Source organism: Lipotes vexillifer, unplaced genomic scaffold (genome assembly GCF_000442215.2).
Source record: "Lipotes vexillifer unplaced genomic scaffold, Lipotes_vexillifer_v1.1 scaffold779, whole genome shotgun sequence".
In the NCBI taxonomy this organism is placed as follows: Eukaryota; Metazoa; Chordata; class Mammalia; order Artiodactyla; family Lipotidae; genus Lipotes; species Lipotes vexillifer.
In genome coordinates, this window is record NW_006788448.1 from 1884296 (window position 1) to 1905343 (window position 21048).

The window sequence follows — 21048 nt, forward strand, 5'->3', positions numbered from 1 at the left end:
AGGAGGGGTTCCTTCCTGGTTTTACCAAGGTGCCAGACTCCACACGGGCAAGAAAATACTTTCCTAGTATCCACCAAGGAGTTCTCCCATTCCAAAGAGACAGAATCTGAGAACCAGGAAGAGGCTCAGATATCCAGCGGTCCTGAACCTCACTATGCCTCAGGCTCACCTAGGAGCTTAGGAAAAACACCGATGCTGGAGTTCAGGCCCAGATCTATTAATTAAGAATCAGCAGGTAGGAGATGAGGGTGATTCTTTTTCTTTTTTTTTCTTCTACAACTTTCTTGAGTATAATTGACATCCAATAGACTGCATATATTCAAAGTGTACGGTTTGGTAAGTTTTAGGTATGTCACAGTGGAGCCATCACCACAATCAAGATAATGGACATATCCATCACCCCCGAAAGTTTCTTCCTGCCTTCCACAGTCCCTGCCCCCTGCCCCTGCCCTCTCTACCCTCACCCAACTCCCACCTCACCTCCTGTCCAGACAACTGCTGATCTGCTTTTGTAAACAAAAATTAGTTTGCGTTCTCTAAAATTTTAAAGAAATAGAATCATACGGTATGTTCTCTTCTTTGGTCCTGTTTTTTTTACTCAGCATAATTTTTTTAAGATTCATACATGTTATAGTATTGTTACCCGACCAAATGTGGGTTCACTCGCCCTCACACAGTAAAGCCAATCTACTGACACTGGACTGTGGTGAAGGAAAGTGCAGCATTTATTGCAGGGCACCAAGCAAGGAGTTCAGGACAGCTAGTGCTCAAAAAACCTGAGCTCCCCAAAGGGTTTCAGCAAAGCATTTTTATTTTATTATGTTATTTATTTATTTTATGCGGTACACGGGCCTCTCACTGTTGTGGCCTCTCCCGTTGCGGAGCGCAGGCTCCGGACGCGCAGGCTCAGTGGCCATGGCTCACGGGCCTAGCCGCTCCGCGGCATGTGGGATCTTCCCGGACCGGGGCATGAACCCGTGTCCCCTGCATCGGCAGGTGGACTCTCAACCACTGTGCCACCAGGGAAGCCCTCAGCAAAGCATTTTTAAAGGCAAGCTAAGGGAGGGTCGCAGGGTATGTTATCAACTCTTGCACAATTCTCTGATTGGATGATGGTGAGGTAACAGGGCAATGTCACAGGGGTTAACATTATGAATCCTCAGGCTCCAGTAGTCTAGGGGCTATGTGCTCACGGTCATTAAATAGTTAACCTCTTCCATTTGGTGGGGGGGTTTGTATCTGTAAAACAACTCAGGAAATGTGCATCAGATACTATTATCTAAGTAATTCAGAGAGGAGCTACAGCAGAGGATATGAGGGGGAAGGGTCTGTCCCGGGAAAAGGCCTCATAGGGTCCTGCTTCATTTCAGTATTTCTCACAGCAGGAGGATCCTGGGGGCTCATAGAAGCTATCATTTTAAAAGTCCTTCTTGGGCTTCCTTGGTGGCACAATGGTTAAGAATCCACCTGCCAATGCAGGGGACACGGGTTCAAGCCCTGGTCCAGGAAGATCCCACATGCCGCGGAGCAGCTAAGCCTGTGCGCCACAACTACTGAGCCTGCACTCTAGAGCCCGCGAGCGACAACTACTGAAGCCCACGCACCTAGAGCCTGTGCTCTGCGACAGTAGAAGCCACCACAATGAGAAGCCCGTGCACCACAACGAAGAGTAGCCCCCGCTCGCCACAACCAGAGAAAAGCCTGCACGCAGCAATGAAGACTCAATGCAGCCAAAAATAAACATAAATTAATTAATTAAAAAAAAAAAAAAAAGAAGCTCATGGGCACGGATGTTTAAAAAAAACAAAAATGGATTAAAGACCTAAATGTAAGACCGGACACTATAAAACTCTTAGAGGAAAACATAGGAAGAACACTCTTGGACATAAATCGCAGCAAGATCTTTTTTGACCCACCTACTAGAGTAATGGAAATAAAAACAAAATAACAAATGGGACCTAATGAAACTTAAAAGCTTTTGCACAGCAAAGGAAACAATAAACAAGACAAAAAGATAACCCTCAGAATGGGAGAAAATATTTGCAAACGAATCAATGGACAAAGGATTAATCTCCAAAATATACAAACAGCCCATGCAGCTCAATATCAAAAAAACAAACAACCGAATCCAATATGGGCAGAAGACCTAAATAGACATTTCTCCAAAGAAGACATACAGATGGCCAAGAGGCACATGAAAAAGATGCTCAACATCACTAATTACTAGAGAAATGCAAATCAAAACTACAATGAGGTATCCCTCACACTGGTTGGAATGGGCAACATCAGAAAATCTACAAACAATAAATGCTGGAGAGGGTGTGGAGAAAAGGGAATCCTCTTGCACTATTGGTGGGAATGTAAACTGATACAGCCACTATGGAGAACAGTATGGAGGTTCCTTAAAAAACTAAAAATAGAACTATCCTGTGACCCAGCAATCCCACTACTGGGCATATACCCAGAGAAAGCCATAATTCAAAAAGACACATGCACCCCAATGTTCATTGCAGCACTATTTACAATAGCCAGGGTGTGGAAGCAACCTAAATGTCCATCAGCAGATGAATGGATAAAGAAGATGTGTTACATATATACAATGGAATATTACTCAGCCATAAAAAGGAATGAAATTGGGTCATTTGTAGAGACGTGGATGGACCTAGAGACTGTTATACAGAGTGAAATGAGTCAGAAACAGAAAACCAAATATCGTATATTGACGCATATTTGTGGAATCTAGAGAAATGGTAGAGATGAACCGGTTTGCAATGCAGAAATAGAGACACAGATGTAGAGAACAAATGTATGGACATCAAGGGGGGAAGGGGGAGTGGGATGAACTGGGAGATTGGGATTAACATATGTACACTAATATGTATCAAATAGGTAACTAATGAGAACCTGCTGTATAGCACAGGGAACTCCACTTAGCTGTACAGTAGAAACTAACACAACATTGTAAAACAGCAATACCCCAATTAAAAAAAAAAGATACACCATGTAAAAAGTAAAACAAAACAACAACAACAAAAAACAAACAAACAAAAAAGACAAGCTGCTGGATGAGGCACACTGCTACAGCTCTTGGGATTTCCCTTCCCCCATTCCTGCACCTGTTCCCTATCTCCATCAGGTAACCCTGCCTGGGCTGGGTCCAGCCTCCGAATAGATCACAATCAAGGCATTTTATGGCTGAATATCAAAGAGCCAGGCCCTTTGTGGAGCAACAGAACAAGTTGTCTATTCTCTGGGAGCCTTTGTCCCTTCCCAACCCACTCCTTACGGATTGTGGATGTCTTATAACCTGAGATCATTTAGTTTAATATTGTCCACTGTAAACAGTGTGATGCATGAGGGGCCAGTTAGCGTTTGAAGCCCCCTAATCAGGAATCCACACTTCGGGGATGATTAGTGAGCATCTAAGGCACCCTAATCAAGAAGATACACTCCAGAATTATGGATTTGAATATTCCTTTTGAAATCTAACAATAGAGGGTTGGTTAACTAGTGGAAGTAATGACTGGAATGATTCCCCATTGAAATGCAGAGTTGAAATCTGTGGCTGGCTAGAAAGACTGTCAAGGGCCCTACTGCCCTCACCTGAGCAAGTATGAGTGTAACAGGGAAGCGCCAATTTGACTCCATGTTGGATCTGTTTCTTTGACTTTAACCTTTGCTTTTGTTGCTTTTGTTATTATAATCATACATAATGGCCTGCCTCAGGGAACCCTGCCCACCTGTGAATGGCTGCAGAAAAGAAGAAATTAACACATCCCCTCCCTGATGCAGGCCCTGTGAGATGTTTTGCAAGATAAATGGCCTTTTCACTTTACTTCCTCACCTCCTCCCCCTCTCTGTTCTAGAAAAGAAACTGGCATCCAGACCCCATAAGATGTTTTTTTGGAGACAGTAGTATGCCATCTTCTCAGTCTGCTGGCTTAAAGCCAAATAAAGTCATATTCTTTGTCTCAACACCTTGTCTCCCAATTTATTGGCCCGTCATGAGGCAAGCAAAGCGAGCTTGGACTGGGTAACGTGAGGATCTGGCCAGCCCAGCCCAAGCCTTTGGAGCAGTACTTGACCCTCAGACGTTTGCTTGACTCTGCGCTTTTCCTCATCCCTGTGACCACATCCCCGGACCCAACCAGTTAGTTGGCTAATCCTGCTCTAAAAAACATTGTTCCTCCTTGGAGTGAATCTCTCAAGCAAAGAGCTAGTTGGAATACCTGAAGAGAGAGGGGACATTTCCCCTACTCACAAGAGAGCACTATATGCTCTCTCATTTTTATACCTGCTTGTTAATAAACACTGACATGCTTAGCAGAATTTGGTCTCAGATTCCATTTCATTGCAATAAACAACCTGGCAGCAAAATTGTCAAGGAGAAGACGTACAGTCTCCACTCTCTCGAATGCCAGAGGTGACCAGCATTTACAAGAATACCAACAACAACAACAAATAAATTGCCCAATACTTACTTGCTCGTGAATGCTTTGGCTTAGGGTAATTTGCAACACGGCCCTTTTAGCCTGAAAACATACCTACAAGATGCCCTGAGATCTTCTACATCTGTATGTGAAGCAAAGACACAGAGTGACTGTGTCTGGCTGTGACTTCAGAGGTGCAAAGCTAAAAAAGATTTTGCTCCCTGCTCAAATCCCTACTTTGATAGACATGTGGAGAGAATTGACCACAGTGAGATGCCTTCTAACTAGCTGCAATGACTGTGACTGCCAGGACCAGCTCCACTGATGTCCCAAGGCTAGTGCTCTGCAGGTTCTGATTGCGTGGGGTGTTGGGGAGGGATGGGGGAGGCAGGAGAAGGGACACCTGGCTGCTGAAGGGCTGGCGGAAGCCACACCTGCTCCGGTGGAGCTCCTGTTGTCTTTATGAGGACAAGACTTCCAACTGGTCCAAGTGAGTATTTTGTTGCTGGTAGACAATGAGAACCAGGCCTCCAATCACAGCTAAACTGTCACAGCCAACTTGACCTACTATTATGGAAATTGCTCCAATTATGTGCATCACATCTGCATGTGAAATGACAACTAAGTGCTGGCCTAAGGGGCAAATTTTGCAAATGAAGCTGGTTGTTAACAAAATAGGGTAGTTTGTCCTTTGTTGGGATTATTTGTGACCCACTGAGACAGCAGCCCTTCTCAAGCATTGCCTTGTGGCCTGTCATAAATTACTTGTCCCTCAAACGCTTCCTATGGCTTGCAGACGAACCCCTTGAAATAATTTCAACAATTGTCCTGTGTCCAAGTAATAAAACATCTGGAAAATTGGGCTAAATGGATAAAACAGTTCTCTGTAATAAGTATCTGGCATTCTTGCAACTCTGTATAATGCATGTTTTTTTTTTTTATGACCAGATGTGGTACTTTTGTGTTATGAAGAACAGAGGCATGTTTAGTAATGCTTTTTATTACCTTTAAATGCAAGGTATATTTTCATAGCTCCCTGGAGAAATGTTATCCCATTGATTGGGAATTGTTGATGTGTTGGTTTACAAACTTGAAAAGTAAGCCAATCGCTAAGAAAATTGCAGATATAATTTAAACCGTCATTAAACTGGACACTCACAGGGAAGTGGCTTAAGGAGAAGAATTCAGTCTATAAATTTTACCTTTTCTCCTAGTGGATTTGTTCCAGAGGGTCTTTGATCTTGCCGTCGTTTATGTTCTTATCTGTATTCTGGAATATTCACAGCTTTATGAAAAAAATGATTTCATCAAACTTGCTGTTCACTTCTTTCCAGTTTCTCATTAAGAAAGCTTATCTGGTAACCCACCTGTGTAGTCTCCATTTTATAGGCCTTTGTGGGGTTCCAACAAGATGTTTTTAACATGTGTGTGTGTATGGGGGAGGGAAACGAAGATATTTAGAGCACTGTCCACTGGGCTACTATTCCAAAGATCTCCTGTACACCACACCACCAAAGACACACACAGACAGAAACACATACACAGACTTATTTTAGACAGTTTGGAAAACACAGAAAAGTACGAGAAGACATTTTGCTGTACACCTGAAACTAACACAACATTGTAAATCAACTACACCTCAATTTAAAAAAATAAAAAATTTTTAAAAGTACAAGAAGAAAACTAAAAAATCATCTGTAACCATATCCAGTTATCACCACAGTGTATATAGGTAGTATTTTTCATTTTATAAAATTACAATGATGCTCTATATACTGTTTTGTCACTTCAAATACCACAAACATTTTTCCTTGTATTAAATGTTCTTTTAAAATATGAATCTTGATGCAAAGACCATTCTTTTTTTTTGTGGTACGCGGGCCTCTCACCACTGTGGCCTTTCCCATTGCGGAGCACACGCTCCGGACGCACAGGCTCAGCGGCCATGGCTCACGGGCCCAGCCGCTCCGCGGCATGTGGGATCCTCCCCGACCAAGGCACGAACCTGTGTCCTCTGCATCGGCAGGCGGACTCTCAACCACTGCGCCACCAGGGAAGCCCAGACCATTCTTATTGAACTAGTTTACTTGGGGACATTTAGAATTTTTAGAAATGTTCACTACTATAAACAGTCTATGATATTGTGATTGCCAAGGAGGAGGGGGGGAGGGAGAGAGATAGACTGGGAGTCTGGGGTTGGTAGATGCAAACTATTACATGTAAAATGGATAAACAACAAGGTCCTAATGTACAGCACAGGGAACTATATTCAATATCTTGTGATAAGCCATCATGGGAAAGAATATAAAAAAAGGAAGTCTCTATGTGTATAACTGAGTCACTTTGCTGTACAGCAGAGATTGGCACAGCACTGTAAATCAACTCGACTTCAGTTTAAAAAAAAGTCTATGATAAATATCTTTATATAAAAGTCTTTTCACAGATCTCTGATTCTTTCCTAGAAGTAGAATTGCTGGATCAAAGGGTATGAGCTTTTATTTTTAAGACTTTATTTGAGACATACTGTCCCAAGTGTTCTTCAGAAAGGGTGTAATGATGTATGTCATACACGCCCACTCTGAGAATAAGGGTGTTCTACTTTCCATGCTCTCCGGGTCCTCCCATTAGTAACAGTTCCATAGTAAAGATATTAACCCTGTGTCTGCTGTTTAAGTTGCTACTGTTTCCCTAGTTTGATATTTGCCTTTTAACTTGGATGGTGAGCTGGAAATTTTTTATTTGTTTTGTCAAGTCTTATTCCCTCCCTCTCCCTTGTTTAGAAGTTTGAAACGTCTTTCCTCTGTCTCTTCCTTTCTGGAGGCTTCCTTGGCTTTTAAGCTTTCCCACCTTGAAATCAGAACCTAGATTTAGGCTTTTCTTAAATTTGTGCTTTTCTAGTTCTTTAAAGGCTTCATTTTCATATGCAACACCAACCTATCCAGAACTAATGGGCATATTACATGAAGTAAGGAATAATTTATTCTTTTCTAAGTGGTTAACGGATTGTATCAACACCACTGATTCAATATTCCATTTAAAAACAATCCATTTTTTAAAAATTAAAAGCAGAAGTTGTGTTATTTCTCTGTCCGGGTCTTTCTTAAATGTATTTACTCTCACAGATAATTCACCAATATTTAATTTTTTCCTTAGGCAATCGCTCTGCCTGAAAATAGGATTTACCTATTTTCACTGATGGCAAACCACAACTCTCTGCCTGACTCTGAAACCCTTGACTCCCAAGAGTTTTGTTTAGAAATGAATTCTCAGTTTGCTCCTAGCTTGCCCATTACATTTCACCATAATATATACATCTCTGTTGTGTAAGCACCTAAAGCCTTAAGTCTAAGAGAAGTCACACAGCACACAACTAGAAACAGGTCCTCTTTCCAGTTGAAGAGCCGACTCTAGGTCTGCAACAGATGCCCACGTGAGTCTGTGGGCTTCGGTTTACTCAATGATAAACCTGCAGATACGCTACGAGCTTGAAGTGTGTGCTTTAAAGGAACTAATTTTTAAAAATATATTTATTTATTTTTGGCTGTGTTAGGTCTTCGTTGCAGCGCGTGGGCTTTTCTCTAGTTGTGGCCAGCGGGGGCTACTCTTCGTTGCGGTGCACGGGCTTCTCATCGTAGTGGCTTCTCTTGTTGCAGAGCACGGGCTCTAGGCACGCGGGCTTCAGTAGTTGCAGCATGTGGGCTCAGTAGTTGTGCTCGTGGGCTCTAGAGCATAGGCTCAGTAGTTGTGGCGCATGGGCGTAGTTGCTCCGCGGCATGTGGGGTCTTCCCGGGCCAGGGCTCGAACCCGTGTCCACTGTACTGACAGGCGGATTCTTAACCACTGCGCCACCAGGGAAGTCCTGAAGTGTGTGCTTTAAAATGTACTTATCTTGCTAATATTTGCAACTAGGTTTGAGGTATTAAAAAAAAAACCTGGTGGTGGTGGGAGGGGCAATTACTTAAGTAGACCTCTAAATGCTTGAACTGGATCCCTCACTTAATCATTTTAATAACTGTGTAGTCTTGGGGGAATGGTTTAACTTCTGCTAGCTTTTTTTCCCCGTTTCTGACCTAGGACCAAATCCTTCACAAAAGAGAAAATAGAGCTAGTTAATAAATTTCTGGAAAGATGTACCAACTTCGGTGGTAATCAAAGATGAGGTAAATTAATATAATAATGAGATATGATATTTTACTGATAAAGAAATTTTTTTTTAAAACACCTGCTTAGTGATGTAGGGTGTGATTAAATGGAAACTTTGGCGTATAGATGGCTATAGTACCTTTGGGAATCAATTTTTACAATCAAGCACCTTAAGACATTTTTTTCCTTTGGGACCAGTAGTTCCATCTCTAGTAATTTAGCCTAAAAGAAATTCACCTAAGTATATAAAAAGATTTGCACAGGGCTTCCCTGGTGGCGCAGTGGTTGACAGTCCGCCTGCCGATGCGGGGGTAAACGGGTTCGTGCCCCGGTCTGGGAGGATCCCACATGCCGTGGAGCGGCTGGGCCCGTGAGCCATGGCCGCTGAGCCTGCGCATCCGGAGCCTGTGCTCCGCAACGGGAGAGGCCACAACAGTGAGAGGCCCGCGTACCACAAAAAAAAAAAAAAAAAAAAAAAAATTTGCACATAATGATGTTCGTCGGAGAGCGAGTGAAACCAGGAAAATCTCAACAGTAGGGAGAACGATTAGCTTGGAAGATCTTATAATGACATAATTCATTTAGATTTTTGCTTAAGTGACACTGATAGGGTAATTCAAAACAAAGCAAGTATTTATTTTAGTAAAGTATTTCATTATCAGAAATACATAAGTAAATTATAGTGTGCAATCATTAAAAAATGATATTTAGTAAGAGTAACAATATCCTGAGAAAATGTTCATGTTATAATGTTAGGTGAAAAAAAAGCAGAAAATAAAATTGTCTAATCAATATTATTATGCCTATGGAAAAATACCACACACAGCACAAAGACTAAAAGAAAAACTTATGGGGATATAATGTGCAGCATGGTGACAGTGGTTAACAATACTGTATTGTATATTTGAAAGTTGCTAAGAGAGTAGACCTTAAAAGTTTGCATCACAAGGAAAAAAATTGTAACAATGTATGGCGATGGAGTTTAACTAGACTTAGTGTGGCGATCATTTTGCAATACATACAAGTACTGAATCATTATGTTGTACACCTGAAACTAATATGATGTTATCTGTCAATATTATTTTAATTAAAAAATTATTTAAAAAGAAAGAAAAGTTTAAAATCATGGAGGTTTTCTTTGGGGTATGGTAAATTTTTCCCCTTCTACTTTTCTGTATTTTCCAATTTCGTGCAATGAACACATATAAATTTTATACTCAGCTCAAAGTAAACCCACTTTTAAAATAAATGTCTTCTTTGAACTAAAACATAATTATGAAAGGAAAAATATGTTCCTTTCATAATCATAGGGTTATCATAAGTTTTAAATGGAATTGTCATGAGGGCAAACAAGTTGTGGACACGTTTTGTAAAGTATGAAGTGCTTTACACACAGGTAAGATGTTATGATTGTACATGGACACGATACTGAAGAATTCTGCTGAATTCAGATCTTGGAGTAAAGGTATTATGAGAGTGCATTTTATGAACAACCTCTGCACTATGTAAAATGAACTCTCCATCCACAATGTGAATGATCTTGTTTCAACATTTTTTTATGTATTGAATTTCCTTTAAGTAGAACTCAGTTTTAAAATATGTCAGTTTCAAAATATAGTCAGAACTAAAAAAGAAAAGCCTTCTTGGGCTTCCCTGGTGGCGCAGTGGTTGGGGGTCCGCCTGCCGATGCAGGGGACACGGGTTCGTCCCCCGGTCCGGGAAGATCCCACATGCCGTGGAGCGGCTGGGCCCGTGAGCCGTGGCCCTTGAGCCTGCGCGTCCGGAGCCTGTGCTCCGCAACGGGAGAGGCCACAACAGTGAGAGGCCCGCGTACCGCAAAAAAAAAAAAAAAAAAGAAAAGCCTTCTTAAACTAGAGGAAGACATGAGCCCTCAGCTGGTTTGTCTAGTATCTGCTCCTTTTCTGGCTTTTCTTTTCCACCCCTCTGTCTCCCTGTTGGTTTTCCCTTATTCTCATGCTCCTTCAGAGGATAACTCTTGGGGGTCAAGGACTGTAAACTTCAATTTATGTTCAGCTTCCAGAATGCTCTGGGAATCTAATGAATGCTCGGTACAAGCGCAATTGGCCTCTGCTCCAGCTCTGGGCTTGTTGTGCTGGGAACCAGAGGGGGGCTGATTGCTCCTCGACCTCCAGTCAACACCAACAGACAAGGCTCCCTGGCTCCTGGCGGTTCAGTCCACTGCTGTTTGGCCTGAAGGGTGGAGGCCGAGACAAAAGGGATTTCTTACTGTCATTTTCCTTCTGCCGGAGGGATGCTGGGCCGGCCCATGTTCCAGTGCCCATGTTCTCACTTTCCTGAGCTGACCCTTTTCTTCCAGTCAATGCCCTGTCTTTCTTACCCTTGCTGTAATGGCGTCTCTGGCCTAGTTCAGTTCTCAAACTGGAGTGTGTGAATCCCTGAGAATCAGAGGCCTCTTTGGTGGATTCCATGAGCTCCAGGACAAATTTCTTTTTTCCTTTTTTTCTTTTGCAGGATTTCACCTGTGATCATCTAAACTGCGGTGTTTTTTGTTTTGGGTTTTTTTTTTTTTGGCGGTATGCTGGCCTCTTACTGTTGTGGCCTCTCCCGTTGCGGAGCACAGGCTCCGGACGCACAGGCTCAGCGGCCACGGCTCACGGGCCCAGCCGCTCCACGGCATGTGGGATATTCCCAGACCGGGGCACGAACCCATGTCCCCTGCATCGGCAGGCGGACTCTCAACCACTGCGCCACCAGGGAAGCCCTAAACTGTGGTTTTACCAGTCATAAATGCTATCAAGATTGAAAGATGTTTTCTTGGAATAAGACTTTTGTATTGAGGCTGCACTCAGCGGCTTCTGGGAAGAGCAGACACAAGCGAGGGTAGCTTAAGCAAACAAGTTCTGGTTTTTCTTACCTCCCATGACGTCCGCAGGTGGGCAGCTGCTGGCTCAATTCAGTGGCTTAACGTCGTCAGGGCTGGTGTCTCTGTGACTCTCCTGTCCCGTCCGTTGCGGCTGCATGTTGGCTGCTGCAGCTTCCATGCTGCATACCCAACCAGCCATATTGATTTGTTTTAACAAAAAAGCAAAACATTTCCCAGGAACTTCGTAGCAGGCTTCCTTTTATATTTTATTGGCACCAACTGAGTCACACAGCTACCCTAGCTGAAGAGGGAGGCTGGGCAACCAGCACTTGGTAAGAGGAAGAGTGTTGCTGTGATGACCAATCACCATTCATTACTTAGGGCTGGGCACACTGTGTGGCATAACATCCGTGTTTGGGGTTGCTGTCGGGCCTGATAGTGGGCTCTGCCAGGCGGAGGGTCTCTGTACCACACATGCCCTATCCTCTTGCTTCTTTCCCAAATGACCCTTTGTTCCTTGAGGAAGGTCAGAGCCTCTCTTTTCCCTTTGCTTCTTGCTCAGGTAATGTGGCGACTGCCTCTCCGCCTTTGGGCTGTTCCCCTCCCTGCTCCACTCCATCAGTTATAGACGGGGTGTAGAGAGGGTTATTCCCCTCTCGCCCTTCACCCTCAGGGTGGAAAAGCACGTGATTTCTAAGGCACGGGCCTTCTTTGACTTCTGAGGTATGGTACTAAATTCCAGCGATTTGTCAGGATTTTAAGGTTTGAATTCCATTTATTCTCATCAAAATGCAATTTCCTGGGTTGAGGAAGAACACTCATGTTCAGCTGACAATAAGGCAATGCTAGGTTCTGCTAAAAGCCCCTAGTGTTACATGTTGGCTGACTGAAAAGATAAAGGGAGAAAGCATTGGGCGCAATCCTTGCTTTTTCCTAGAACAGGGATGAGCTGGGCTTATTCCCCAGCTCTCTGACCTCCTCCCCACTTTCTCTCTGTGTTCACGTCTACTAAGTGCCTCTGGGTCTTTCTTCACCCCCTCCTTTTTTCCCTCTGCTTTCTTATCAGCCTGCTGGTGGGAACTTCAATGTATCACCTTGTGATCTCTTTGAGTTCAGAACTGCCTGCGGCTCCCCCTTCAGCATTTCTGTATTTGTCCCTCGTCTCTTGCTGGCTTGGCCCCTTCACCTGCTCTGCACTGGGGCTTGTGTCCTTTCCAGTGTGTTCTAAGGTTAGTGTGTCCCTGGTCTTGACCATGGTCTGCTGGGCAGAGGGAAATCAGGCATTTCATGTTCCATTCTCAGTTTTGCTCTGAGTGTTATGAGGCCTTAGGCAGGTGATTGAATTATGCTGAAAAAGTAATACTGTGCTGGGAAATCATTTTGAAATTTTATATTTTTAGAGTATCTTGGGACTTACTGATGCGATTATTACATAAAGACCAGACATGTTTCTCTCCTGTTTTAGAAGTCCCTTTCCCCTATGAAAGCTTTGAAACATGATATAAAGAAATATAAAAGTTAACAGCTAAATGGAAAAAGAGAGGATGCATGTTGTATTGAATTGAAACACCTTGCAGCAGAAGCGTCAGTCTCCTTATGGCACGGAGACAGACCCAGAGTTAGCCAAATTGCAAGGTTTGGAGGCACAGTCCTCAAGACTGCCCTCACTTTTGACACTAACTGCAGTTTGTGGGAGGAGGTTCCCCAAACCACCCTCAGTTTTGGTAATTCACTAGAAGGAAGGACTTACAGAATCCACTGAAAGCTATTATACTCACAGTTATGGAACACCACAGGAAAAGGATACAGATTAAAATTAGCTGAAGGAAGAGACACATAAAGCAGGGTCTGAGAGGGTGCCGAGAGCAAAGTTTCTGTCTTTAGGACACATTACCACCCTGACATCGATGTGCAACAAAACACAAGGAATATTACCAAACAGGGAAGCTCCCCTGAGCCTCGATGTTTGGAGGTTTTATGGAGGCCCTATTCTGTAGGCATGGTTGACTGACCAACTGCCCATGAGTTGATCCCAGCTTCCAGGTCCACTGATACCGTGTGACCTAAAGCTCCTATCCTAAGTCACAAGGTTGGTCTTTCCGGCCTGGCCAGCTCCCACCCTAAAACTATGGGGTGTGGCTGCCCCCCCACCCCCACCCCACAAGATCTGCTGTGTCCAGGCTCTGCCCTAAACAAAGACACTTCTATCAGGAATGACACAGACTGCCTTCCAGAAGCAGGGGGCAAGGGCCAGACCTCTCTTTGGGCAAAGCCAAATTCTCTACTAGCAGGATGCTTTGCTTCTTGCTGGTCGTTGACATCATGGTGCTGTCTCCAGGAAAGTGTGAAGTGAGAGAGGCATGGGGCCATCCTGGAGGCAGCAGTTGGTTATTGGTGCTAGTGATCACACACAGTTGCTTTGAGCTATTTTCTTTCTCACCAGAAACGCCCTAACGATGCTGGGGGCCACACATACCAGAGCCCCCAGCTACCCCTCCCCACGGCTCACAGACATCAGACATGCTGAGAAGCCAGGGCTCCGGAGTCTTCTGTGTTTCAGGACACCAGTGCCCTGGGGACTCACATATAGTTGACGCTTCTGGAGGCAAATGACCAGCTCTAACTAGTTCAGAGTCTGTGAACACCTGAACTGGAGATCTGGGGGCGCGAAGGCTTCGGAGATTCAACGAGACCAAGCAGCTTGACTTGGAAACTGGACAGGAAAACTTGGACCCTATATACAACAGGTGGGAGGGGCAGGCTGGGGGTGGAAGGCACCACACAACACGTGAGGCACAGAGTCAGGAACTAAAGAAGCCAAAGGGGGCAAATAGAACACAGAGATTCGTTAGGAAACTTGTGACTACACAATTAGTGTCAAGTTTCAGAAGGAAAATATATTCTTCCTCAAGTGAAGGATTTATTAGCCTTCTCATAAGATCTTGATGAATAATTGCCATCTATTCATTTAACAAATATTTATTGAGCATTTACTATTTCCATGCAACATTCTAGGTGCTGAGGATTCAGCAGAGAACAAAACAAAGTCCCTTCCCTCACGGAGCTTGCTTTCTAGTGGGAGATACAAATAATAAATAAATATACACCCTGAAGTGGTGATAAGTTTGCTGAAGAAAAATAAAGCAGGGCGAAGAGATAGAGAGACAAGAGCTTGTTGTCTTTGATCAGGAGCCTATGGACAGCCCCACTAATCAGGAGAGATCTGAGCAGAGATTTGAGTAAAGGGAGGTACCTGGTCATGTGGGTATCTGTGGAAAAGTGTTCTTGGCAGGACAGTAAGGTGCAAAGGTCCTGAGGCTGGAGAGTGGCTGGTGATGAACTATGAAGCAGCAGCGTGGTTGGAGCGGAGATGAAGCCAGATAAACTGGGCCTTGTGGTTGTAGAAAGGAGACGGGAACCACTGAAGGATGTAAACTGTAAGTTTGTGTGACAGGGACAACAAAGGTTCGCGTAACACACACACACACACACACACACACACACACACACGGCCATCTCCACGTCTCCATCCTCAGCCTGAGTTCTGTGTTGTCTTCTGGTCCCATGGTCATCATCTGGACCAGAGGTAGCTGCCGAAGAGCCTTAGAGGGAGCTGAAGTGTTAAACTGATTTATATTAGAAAGGCTGTGGAACGACCATGGAAAGAAGTGAACTCCGGAAGGCATGAGAGGTAAGGGTGGCTGGCAAAGGGGCAGCACAGCGGCAGAGAAGGGGTACGGAGGCTGGTCTTTTGGGGAAGAGCCATTTTAGGGGGAGCAGCTACCGAGATGAGGGAAACTTTAGAAAAAAAGATTTTGGGATGTTCCCCAGTGTCATGCTGCTTCTCCAAGAGACTCCTTACATTACGTTGCAAGGCTTTTTGGCAGCTGGATTCGTGTTTCTTTTGGACACGACACTGCCAAGACCAGCCCCAAAGTGGCCCAGCTTTATTCAGGTTTCATTTCTATTTATAGTGTCCATGATGAGATCAATGACCTAGCTGTTCAATAGCCTTTTCTAGTCAACTCTAAATATTGTCTTTTTCCTTGAACAATTGAAAAAAACACTCTGTGTCACTTTAGAATATTTATGCGATTGTCATCACGCAGCAAGTAACTTCAGTTGGAGTCTGAAATTTGCTATTGAGGCCATGTTTTTTGTTTTGTTTCGTTTTTGTTTTTGTTTCAGGCAAGGCTTTATTGGAGGAGGCCATGTTATCTCAGATGAGTCAACTGATCTTTCTGAGAGCCAGTAGTCTTATCCATAAATGAAGATAATTTTAAAAAATTTCTACCCAGAATCTTGAGAATTAAATGCTACTGTGCATGTAAAAAATAATGCAAATGACAGTCGTCATTTTAACTGATCACTTTTCCTTTAATTACCAATTTGGATACTACTGTGTGCTCACTAAATATATGTGAAATAAATTTAAGAAATAATTAAAATGAATGATTCTGTACATTGTCAGCTTAGCTGTGCATAAATGTCAGTAGTAGACTGATTTGGTCAGAAGAGAGAAAATGTGTGTATCAGAGTACAGTAAAGTTTATCAAATTGCTGGAATCTCTTTTTTATCCTCCATAAGTCAAGAAAGACATAGAAAACGTTGCTTCTCTCATATTTCAGAGTATGCAATCCTGTGAATAAATTTTCTTTACTAATAATCAAAATAAATTCTTCCAAACTATAACTTGTATATCTCAAGTTGCATAATAGGTTATTGAAAATATAACTTAAAAAAATAAACACCAGTAAGATATGCATATCCATTGCGGGGGGGGGGGACCTATTATGCAGAAGTTCGGACAAATAACACATAAAGTAGTAAAAGAATAATCATTGGTAGAAGACTGGCTTTGCTGTGAAAATTGGATTTGACTCCCTTAAAAATAAACTGATTTTTTTCATTGCTGCAAGTCATTTGCATTTAATAATAGTGCAGTACCTAATTGTGTGAATTAGCATAGAGACTGATTGCCGACTGGTTCTAACTAACTGGCTTTGCCACACAATAATGAATGGTGATTCTTATAGATGCTGAGAGATCAACAGTCAGTAGTCTAAAATTCTCTCCAAAAATTAAAAAAAAAAGGTTCAACACTTTAAGCGTTAGTATCACCATGCTTACCTGGATATTGGTTAGAACATTCTTAAAATAACATTGATATTCTCATCACAGCCCTTATTAGTGCCCGGCAGAAGCAAACATATCATTTTATATCCTCATGTTAATAGATACTCGGTATTGTTGAAATGGGAAAGGTCACCCTGAGCCAAAGAACCACTTCGTGCGGCTTTCCCAGCGCCTCACCACACCTGCACCCTCCCTGGGAGGACTAGTGCCCCGACTCCACCACTGCTCCTGTGCTCATGGGATCAAGGTCAGATAGCTGGTGTCCATCTCCTGGACATTCAACCCCACCCAGCCTCAGCACCTGCACAGCTGTGCCCCTACCTTCCACATCCACAACTGTCCCAGTAAAAGGCACCAGGCACCCATCCACAGGTTATGAAGATCCCGCTTCCTGCTTCCCTGCTCTCTCTACTTAGTCCAGACTTGTGCTGTCTCTTGCATTGGGCAGAGCTATCTCCCTGGTCTGCTTCCTCTCTAGCTGGCTCCCTACACAGAAGTCAGTGTGCTCTCTCTGAAATACATGGTCCATGGAGTCTTGCCAGTTTAACCTTTCAGTGTGGCTGTGCGTGCCTTGCAGGCACTCACCCCTCCATGGCTGTCCTCCTCTCCAACTGCTGAACTCCTATCTTTACACACCCAGCTCAGAAATCACCTCCTCCCAGAAGCCTTCCCTCACCTCCCCAGAGAGTCCGTCATTCTCCTTACATCCTATGTAATGTATTTATTTATGTGTCGGATTCCCTTAACTAAGGAATGAAGGCTAACCTCATCTCCAAGGAGTCATAGTCCCAGGGGATTGAAGAGCTGTCTGTAAAACTCACGGGAATGTCTTTGTGTGATTCTGTGGTTACAGGTGGCTTCCATGATGCTGTATCTTGTGAGGCCTCGCTACTTAGGTGTGGCCTGCAGCCCAGCATCATGGGCATCACCTGGGAGCTTGTTAGAAAAGCAGAATCTCTGCACCTACCGCAGACCTTCTGAATCAGAATCTGCCGTTGAACAAGATCCACGAGTGATTTGTACACACATTAAAGTTTGAGAAGCGCTGGTGTGAGGATTAAATAGAAGGTGCACAATACCTGCTAATTCCTGGGCACAGATGTTTTAAGTTGGCCAGATTCCAAAGATGTGTTGGCTCTTCACACTGGGCACTAGCATGGCTGGCCACACCTGGCTCCAGAGGCACGCGTCTGAGTGGGGCAAAGGGAGCAAAGGCCACTTCACCAGGAGACAGCTGGGTGGGCTCGCCGTCTACAGCCTGGAGCCGCCCAGGTGGGCGTCCACGGGATATGCGACATCTTTATCTTTTGTTGCATAGGACACTGAGGTATTTGGCACGAGGTGGCCTTATGGCTGATTTAGGCTAGTCTCTGAGCTCCCTGGAGGTGTATCCTCCGACCCCCCCCCCAGAACCAGACACATAGCAGAGGCTCCATAAATGCTGACAGGTGGATTTTGGCTTAAGTGATGAACATTGTGTCTTCTCATGCCTCTCAGGCCAGCACAGTGCACAATCCCACTGTGATTAACAGAAATCAGTCATTAACAGAAATGAGTCAATCATGACAGAATTCCAGGGACTTTATCAGGGTGTAAAGGTGTCACTTTTCGCCAAAACTATCTACATCGACACCACCACCAACCTCACCACAATTCCTGTGGAAGCCTCACTTAGTGAAATGTAAATGTGTGTCTGTTCCTTCAAGCAAAGAGAGAGGAGGTACTTAGAGGTCCTGTGGCCTTCATTGCCTGATGACCCAATGTCTTGGAGGCCCTTGTTTTGTATGCTTTGTCTGGTTTTACTTGTTTCAAGTGAGAAGGTAAATCTGGTCCCTGTGATTCCATTTTGGCCAGAAGTGGATGTTACCTACTTTACTTATAAACACATAGTACTTTTGCAGTGTTTTAATACCCACCAGATTATTCAGGAGGGGGACTACTGTGAAGACTGAGAGACAGCTCTTTGTTCTGTTTGGGACTTTAGCAAGAGCTGATCATCATTTTGTTAAATCATGTTGCTGATGTGAGTCACAGTACCTGAATGGCCAATATAAGGCCCATTGTCAGGCTACATCTGGAGACCCATATTCACAATGATTCTGCATACGTGTTCGGCCATCTGACTTCTTTTGATGTCTTTTAGTGTAGTCATGCAAGGGCACTTACATATTTAAGTGTATATGATTTTATTATAATTTTCCATTTGTTTCTCCTCTACATTACAGTTAAGGAATTTTATTAAGTTTTTGTGAAGTTATATTTGATAGATTATATTGTCTGAAAATTCTGTTTTAGGAAGGCAAAGGGGGCATTAAAAATAATTGACATAAAAAGAGACCGTCACTGGTGTAGGTGTGGGTACTTCCCTGAGAAGGAGGCATTTCCCCCTTACTCCTGATGGGATAGGCCTGGGGCTGTGACATGACCTCAGAGGAAGCGAGCTGTGTGGTGTGTTTGGGCTGAAAGGGCCTTAGACAACCTAGCAGAGTTTCCAGTGTGAAGAGGGCAGCAAAATGACACAGGGTCAGGGAAGCTGGGGTGACTCAGTGACCACCTAATGAAGATCAAAAGGGGGGATGGCTGTTCTGGCAGTGAGGCCATGGACAGATGGTGGAGGGCACCAGATGGGCCTCTATCCTTGACCTTCTGGCTCTTATAGAACACTTTGGAACTTGGATACAGCCCTAGGGGAAAAGTGGGAGGGTGGGTGGTGAGGGACGGAATCCCTGAAATGACTCAGATTAAGTTTTCACCAAACCAGCAGATTAGGGGCTTATAATAAAAATCAAGTTCTATTCTAGAAAGAGAAAAATATATTTCTTATACTTCTAAGTTTGTGTCCTAAGATTCATAATTACTACCCAAGTACAAGGACCCCTTTCAATGTAAAAAATTTTGCAGAATGTCCCCAAGTATGAGAGGTGCTGTGATTTTTGTATCCACCGATTGAGAAAATACAGGAAGGTAAGAAGCCACTCTGTATTCATGAGCTGCCTGCTGGTTGCACTAGCGGGTTCGCTGACCAGTAGACACACAGATTAGGAAGAACACAGGTTCTGAGTAAAACAGTCTGGGGTCTGGTGTTTGCCATTTACTAATTGTGGGCTCTTGGGCAAATTAAAATACATTGTTACCCCTGTTTCCTCATTAACAAAACAGGGATAATGATAGTACCTACCTCCCAGGATGACTAAGCGTTCAAAACACTCTGTAAGCCATGGTGTGACTATAAGTGGATGTGAATTATTATTGATAGGTGATCCATGTGTATTGTATTACCTGTGGACTTCAAACTAATTTCTGTGTAGGCTCCTCACTCCAGACTTAAGTATTAGACCCAGCAAAAAAAGTTAGGGTTAGACTTTTAAGGGAATTCCTAGTTTGTCTGACATAAAGTTACTGTTACATAGAGCTGGTGAATAGACTTACCTACCAGACCACAGGCCAGGAGGATTTGTGCTGGCATGTTAGAATTAACGACCCACGACTTACTGTGAGGCTTTCCCACCGGGAGATATGCTCTGGTTTTCCATTACCTAAGTCTTATCATTTCTTGCACCAAGGAGTACAGACCAATTAATCACCAAGGAGCAGAAATAAATTACCTCCCCTTTGGGCGACTTGCTCTTTGGGTGATTTAACACTCCTTATCTCGAGAGGAAAAGCACAGAGATGTTGGTTAGTTTACAGTTGGAATGGTCCATGCTTCCAAGGAAACCCAAGTTGTTTGCAAAGGTTCATTCATCACATGCTGATGATGGTTCTTCTTTGGAGGTTTGGGGGAACTTTCCTCTAATTCATGGCTCTGAATGTGTTCCTATTTCTTGAGGCATCCAGTGAAACTCTGATTAGGCAAAATATTCTGGAAATGGGGTTTTCCAAATCATGTCAGACAAACCATCTGGGCTTAGCCCAAGTTGAACATCTATTTTAAATGCTTTGTTAGATTTGTCTTAGCAAGTACAGAGCAATGAGCATACTTTGGTTATTTCTTTGTGAGATAGTTGGGAGAGTCATTTCATTTGTTAAACCATTCGTTTGTTCATTCCACAAATGTTTATTGTTTTACTACTGGGTGCTGGGCTAGGGGCTAGACACATGGTGGAAAAAAGACAGAGGTAGTCTAACGGACGTCAAAAGAACCCATGTGACGGCTGTAACACCACCACTTCACAACTATGTGATCCTGAGCTAGGTATATATTCTCTCAGACTCAGTTTCTCATCAGGAAAATGGGCCCCAATAACCATAATGTCTAATTGCCAAGGACATTTGAGGATTATAAAGCACAAAACACTCTAAAAATTGCAGTTCTCTATGAATGGTCATATTATTTGATGCCTGAGAATCTTGCATTGCTCTGTGAAAATCATTCTAAATGGTCCAAACATTAGGACATATTAAAAGAAAAGCCATTTCTATTTTGACTCTATATCTTATTAAAAATAGCATTTCTTTGGAAGAAACTATCTGGTTCAATTCCTTCCTTTTAC